Here is a 7642-nt window from a genome sequence, read left to right on the forward strand (position 1 = left end):
AATTCTCTCTCTCTTCTTCACCCATTCACCAATCACCTCAACACCTCTTCCCCAAAAACCCCTCACCTATCAAATCCTACCATTCTCTTCACCATTCACATCCATCCTTCATAAAACCCCACCTACCTTACCATTCAAATTCAAACCACTTTCCCTCCCAAACCCACCCATACATGGCCGAACAATACACCCCTCTCCACTCCTATATAAACCCATCTTCACTCCTTCATTTTCACACAACCTAAACACTACTTCTCCCCCTTGGCCGAACCACAAAGCCCCCCTCCATCTCCTCTATTTCTTCTTCTTCTACTCTCTTCTCTCTTCTTTTGCTCGAGGACGAGCAAATCTTCTAAGTTTGGTGTGGTAAAAGCATTGCTTTTTGTTTTTTCATAACCATTTATGGCATCTAAGGCCGGAGAAACCTCTAGAAAGAGGAAAGGGAAGACAAAAGCTTCCACCTCCGAGTTATGGGAGATGGAGAGATTCATCTCAAGGGTGCATCAAGACCACTTCTATGAAGTTGTGGCCATGAAGAAGGTGATCCCCGAGGTCCCTTTCAAACTCAAAAAGAGTGAATATCCGAAGATCCGATATGAGATCCGAAGAAGAGGTTGGGAAGTTCTTACCAACCCCATTCAACAAGTCGGAATCTTAATGGTTCAAGAGTTCTATGCCAATGCATGGATCACCAAGAACCATGATCAAAGTGTGAACCCGGACCCAAAGAATTGGCTTACAATGGTTCGGGGAAAATGCTTAGATTTTAGTCCGGAAAATGTAAGGTTGGCATTCAACTTGCCCATGATCCAAGGAGATGAACACCCTTACACTAGAAGGGTCAACTTTGATCAAAGGTTGGACCAAGTCCTCATGGACATTTGTGAAGAGGGCACACAATGGAAGAGAGATTCAAGAGGGAAGCCGGTTCAACTAAGAAGGCATGACCTCAAGCCCGTAGCTAGGGGATGGTTGGAGTTTATCCAACGCTCAATCATTCCCACTAGCAACTGGTCCAAAGTTACTATAGACCGGGCTATCATGATTCATAGCATCATGATTGGAGAGGAAGTAGAAGTTCATGAGGTTATAGCCCAAGAACTTTATAAGGTGGCGGACAAGTCCTCTACCTTGGCAAGGTTAACCTTTCCTAATCTCATTTGTCACCTCTGTTATTCAGTTGGAATTGACATAGAGGGAGACATCCTCATTGATGAGGACAAGCCCATCACTAAGAAAAGGATGGAGCAAACAAGAGATCCCACTCATCATGAAATGCCTAAGATACCTCAAGGGATGCACTTTCCTCCACAAAACTATTGGGAGCAAATCAACACCTCCCTAGGAGAATTGAGTTCCAACATGGAACAACTAAGGGTGGAGCACCAAGAGCATTCCATCCTCCTCCATGAAATTAGAGAAGATCAAAGAATCATGAGAGAGGAGCAACAAAGGCAAAGAAGAGACATTGAGGAGCTCAAGCACTCCATAAGATCTTCAAGAGGAAGAACAAGCCGCCATCACTAAGGTGGACCCGTTCTTTAATTTTCTTGTTCTTTATTTTCCTGTTTTTCGAAATTTCATGCTTATGTTTATTTATGTTTGTGTCTTATGATCATTAGTGTCTTAGTGTCTATGCCTTAAAGTTATGAATGTCCTATGAATCCATCACCTTTCTTAAATGAAAAATGTCCTTAATTGAAAAAGAGAAGAATTGTATGAATTTTGAATTTTATAACAGATTAATTATTTTGATGTGGTAGCAATACTTTTGATTTCTGAATGTATGCTTGAACAGTGCATATGTCTTTTGAATTTTTTGTTCATGAATGTTGGCTCTTGAAAGAATGATGAAAAAGGGAGACATGTTACTGAGGATCTGAAAAATCATAAAAATGATTCTTGAAGCAAGAAAAAGCAGTGAATACAAAAAGAGAGAGAGAGAGAGAGAAACAAAAAATAAAATAAAATAAAATAAAGTCATGATCCAAGGCAAAAAGAGTGTGCTTAAGAACCCTGGACACCTCTAATTGGGGACTCTAGCAAAGCTGAGTCACAATCTAAAAAGGTTAACCCAGTTATGTGTCTGTGGCATGTATGTATCCGGTGGTAATACTGGAAGACAGAGTGATTTGGGCCACGGCCAAGACTCATAAAGTAGCTGTGTTCAAGAATCATCATACTTGACTAGGAGAATCAATAACACTATCTGGATTCTGAGTTCCTATAGAAGCCAATCATTCTGAATTTCAAAGGATAGAGTGAGATGCCAAAACTGTTCAGAGGCAAAAAGCTAAAAGCCCCGCTCATCTAATTAATACCGATCTTCATAGATGTTTTTGGGATTCATTGCATATTCTCTTCTTTTTATCTTATGTTATTTTTAGTTGCTTGGGGACAAGCAACAATTTAAGTTTGGTGTTGTGATGAGCGGATAATTTATACGCTTTTTGGCATTGTTTTTTGTATGTTTTTAGTATGTTTTAGTTAGTTTTTATTATATTTTTATTAGTTTTTAGCTAAAATTCACTTTTCTAGACTTTACTATGAGTTTGTGTGTTTTTCTGTGATTTCAGGTATTTTCTGGCTGAAATTGAGGGACCTGAGCAAACATCTGATTCAGAGACTGAAAAGGACTGCAGATGCTGTTGGATTCTGACCTCCCTGAACTCGAAGTAGATTTTCTGGAGCTACAGAAGCCCAATTGGCGCGATCTCAATTGCGTTGGAAAGTAGACATCCTGGGCTTTCCAGAAATGTATAATAGTCTATACTTTTCTCTTGATTTGATGGCCCAAATCGGCGTTCCAAATCAGCTCAAAACTACCTAGCGTTAAACGCCGGAACTGGCACAAGAATGGGAGTTAAACGTCCAAACTGGCACAAAAGCTGGCGTTTAACTCCAAGAAAAGTCTCTACACATGAAAGCTTCAATGCTCAGCCCAAGCACACATCAAGTGGGCCCGGAAGTGGATTTTTATGTCATTTACTCATTTCTGTAAATCCTAGGCTACTAGTTCTCTACAAATAGGATCTTTTGCTATTGTATCTTTTATCTTTGGACGTCTAGTTCTTAGATCATTGGGGCTGGCCTCACGGCCATGCCTAGACCTTGTTCTTATGTATTTTTAACGGTGGAGTTTCTACACACCATAGATTAAGGTGTGGAGCTCTGCTGTACCTCAAGTATTAATGCAATTACTATTGTTCTTCTATTCAATTCGGCTTGTTCTTGTTCTAAGATATTCATTCGTACCCAAGAACATGATGAATGTGATGATTATGTGATGCTCATCATAATTCTCACTTATGAACGCGTGCCTGACAACCACTTCCGTTCTATAAGCAAACAAGGCTTGAATGTTTATCTCTTGGATTCCTTAATCAGAATCTTCGTGGTATAAGCTAGAATTGATGGCGGCATTCAAGAGAATCCAGAAGGTCTAAACCTTGTCTGTGGTATTCTGAGTAGGATTCAAGGATTGAATGACTGTGACGAACTTCAAACTCCTGAAGGCTGGGCGTTAGTGACAGATGCAAAAGAATCACTGGATTCTATTCCAACTTGATTGAGAACCGACAGATGATTAGCCGTGCTGTGACAGAGCGCGTTGAACATTTTCACTGAGAGGACGGGACTGTAGCCACTGACAACAGTGATGCCCAACATACAGCTTGCCATGGAAAGGAGTAAGAAGGATTGGATGAAGACAGTAGGAAAGCAGAGAGATGGAAGGGACAAAGCATCTCCATACGCTTATTTGAAATTCTCACCAATGAATTACATAAGTATCTCTATCTTTATTTTATGCTTTATTCATAAATTATTCATAACCATTTGAATCCACCTGACTGAGATATACGAGATGACCATAGCTTGCTTCATACCAACAATCTCCGTGGGATCGACCCTTACTCGCGTAAGGTTTATTACTTGGACGACCCGGTGCACTTGCTGGTTAGTTGTGCGAAGTTGTGATAAAGAGTTGAGATTGCAATTGAGCGTACCATGTTGATGGCGCCATTGATGATCACAATTTCGTGCACCAGTTTATATAGGAGTAGGGGGAGGGTTGGATGCGTGTATTTTAGGTTGGGTTTGGGAGGGAAAGGATTTTGAATTTTGAGGTAGGTGGGGTTTTTGGGGAAGAGGTATGGATGTGATTGGTGAGGGGTATTTGGGGAAAAGATATGGAGGTGATTGGTGAAGGGTATTTGGGGAAGAGTGTTATGAAAAGGTGGGAGGGAGAGAGAATGAGTTGAGGTTGGTGGGGATCCTGTGGGGTTCACAGATCCTGAGGGGTCAAGGACTTCTCATCCCTGCTCCATTTAGGCGTGCAAAATGCCTTTAGAGTGCAATTCTGGCGTTTAACACCAGACTGCTGCCTGTTTCTGGCGTTAAACGCCAGCTTTTATACCTTTCCTGGCGTTTAACGCCAAGCTGTAGCCTGTTTTTGGTGTTAAATGCCAGTCTGGTGCTTTTTTCTGGCATTAAACGCCCAGAATGGTGCCAGACTAGGCGTTTAATGCCCGTTCTGCTACCCTTACTGGCGTTTAAATGCCAGTAAGTTCTTCCTCCAGGGTGTGCTATTTTTAATGCTGTTTTTGAATTTGCTTTGATTTTTGCAGTTGTTTTTATGACTCCACATGATCATCAACCGAAAGAAAACATAAAATAATAATGGACAATGAAAATTCACTACAAGAAAAACACCCATTCAGGTACATTTGAAAAGTGTAGCCAAAAACGAAAAGAAGTGATGCCTTAGGAAAAGGCTACGTTTTTTAAGCTTCGGAGACACTTTTGTAGGGGATGCCTATACTAGTGTTGCCTATTATTAAAGGCTACGTTTTTTTGTATCAAAGGCTACGCTTCTGGCGTTTGAGAATAGGGTACGCTTTTTAAGTGATGCTGTTCAGGACCTAAGGCTACGCTTTTCAGCACTAATAGTTACCGTAATTCTGAAGAATAGGCTACACTTTTGAGGGCTACAGCATCACTTTATAAATGTAGCAAACAGTATACCTATAGCTACTCTATATAAGTGTAGCCTTTTATCCCTCATTTTTTTTTTAAATTTCTGTTTATATATATATATATATATATATATATATATATATATATATATATATATATATATATATAAACAGAAATTTCTAACAATTTTTTTTATTTAAACTCTAATATTTGAGAATATAATTATATATATAATCCTGTATTTTTAATTAAATTAATTAATTATTATAAAATAAAAATGAATACATATATAATAATACTATACAATAATCTTTAAATAATAAAAATTATACTGAAACAAAATATAATTATACAATGAAACAAAAATATTGGGATGATCATAATTTTGAGTATTCATACATCTCAAACTAGAATAAGTATACTCATATAATGCACTTAGAGTTTACTGCTAATAAACTAGGAAAAACCAAAATATTATATCCACTACAAGAAAAATACCCATTCAAGTACAGTCCTCGCCAAGTTCTGAGGTTCCCACTTTGGGTAGGTATGCCAATCACGAAGCAAAGTAACTCCCGGCCATTGCTCCTCAGTTGGAGTTCCCAAAATCCTGGAAAGATCAAATTCAACAAAAGTAGTTAGTATGAAAGTGAAAAGGCAGCAGAAAAATTTTTCTTTTTCCATGATCACCATATATTTTAGAGCAGTTTTCTTTAACACTGGTCCATTCAAAGTTGTTATCAGATTCTTGTACATAAGGCTGAGTAAAAGAGCAGCAATGTCAAGCGGTTAATATTGCAATCTGTCTTTTCCACCAAGTAAGTTTCAAAGAAGTACATAAAGAGATTAAAATCCTATATGTTTCTGACATGTAATATTACCACAGTCATACACAGATTAAAATCATTTTCAGATGGGGCACAAGACAACTCAAAGTTTCTTTTCAGTTCATTTTAATTTCGTGCAACAGTAACTTGCAAAGTAGTACAACACGAAATGGAAAATCTGAACTGACAATGAGTCTAACTCATTTATTGAACAAATTTTGGCATGGAACTGAAAGGCAGAAACCATAATACCTGACTTCAATTTCTCATCCGGCCTAGTCAAGGGCTTTCTGAGCTGGTTCGGTCAATGGAGGATGCTCAGGGCTAAAGAAATACAGGTCAGATTTCCCAAGTAGCTCTGCTGTTTCTTCTGGTACTTTGAAAAGAGAAATTCAATTGGCTCTCAAGAATTTTGCAGCTTTACTTGTTCCTAAAAGAATACAAAAAAAATTATTTTAGTGCTTATGAGTAGAAGAAAGGCACAGAGCTATAAATTTAGAAAATGGATTCATTCAACTTCATGAAATCAAGATGGAAGGACATTGTTGGAAATCAAATTTCATTTAGTATCCAATCCAAATTCTGACCTGACCTTCCCATGATCTACAACCATAAAATTTTAAGCATATTAAAATTCTAAACTTAATCCACCAAACTTTTAACTATAGCTGATGCATCTGAATTACTCAATAGTAGTCCAAGTTTAAAACTATTGCTTATTTAAGCATCCACACAACATAAACAACTAATTCACAAATGTGGTATAAGGATATTAGATAAACAAGCTAAGTTATGAAATATTGAGTGTATAAGCATAAGGCCATGGCAAAAAAGAACTAATAACTATGCAAATGAGCAGTTCTAAAAAAGGAACAAAACAATGCATGCAGCCATCATGATCAGATCAGAGTAAAGAAAAATAAGAGTCATAAGAGCAATGCATAATTTTCTAATAATCTGTTCTCATGAAGGCTCTTTAAAGGAAAATGAACTCAGTTAATTTTCGGGTGGTGGGGAGGTGAGATAAAAATCGAACACAACCCTTGGATTTCATGGCCAAAAGCAAATTCATATACAGCTTTTGCAGCAAGCTTTATGTACATCCTTTGTGCACCATTTACAACCAGCAGTGAGGATCATGAAATGGTAATTGTAGATATGGATTCAAGTTAGATTCAGAATTCAATTGTGTAATCTACGAACTAATAAAACTTTCATAAGAAAATTATGAAAGCAAAATCGAAGTGAGTTGTACAATAATAATAATAGCAATAACACACCTCTCGAACTTCCTTAGCACTCTGTATGGTACCTAGGCTAGCCTGCAACAGAAGCATAAGATAAGCATCATCTTGAATAAACATAATATAGCAAGCTAAGATAAGCATCATCTTGAATATGCATAATATAGCAAGTAGTCTCTTACTTGTTTAGTCAGTTAAAACTGGAAAAAACACAGAAGATCAAAAGGGTTCAATCTACAAAAATGCTTTCATCCTCTTATCCTTACCATAACCCCACAATCTCACCCAAACCTCATTACGGGACTCATTTGTTCCTAGGCCATATCAAAGAAACACAAATAAGAAATGAGCAGTACCTGCAGGCGCTGCCCCCTTTCAGATAAACTATGAACCTCATCAGATGCTCGCTTTTCTGCATTTGATAATGCTTCGTTTTCATGCTTCAAAACAGATAACTGACAAATAAGGGGAGGCAGTGAGTTAATAAATAGGTACTAAATCAAAATGTTACAAAAAGTAAATTGATTTTGGGTGTAAAGTGCATGTGAGCTTAAAGTTCAGAGAGGTTAAATTACTTTTTTCACTAAAAATTAA

Source organism: Arachis hypogaea, chromosome 10, assembly GCF_003086295.3.
Source record: "Arachis hypogaea cultivar Tifrunner chromosome 10, arahy.Tifrunner.gnm2.J5K5, whole genome shotgun sequence".
Lineage (NCBI taxonomy): Eukaryota > Viridiplantae > Streptophyta > Magnoliopsida > Fabales > Fabaceae > Arachis > Arachis hypogaea.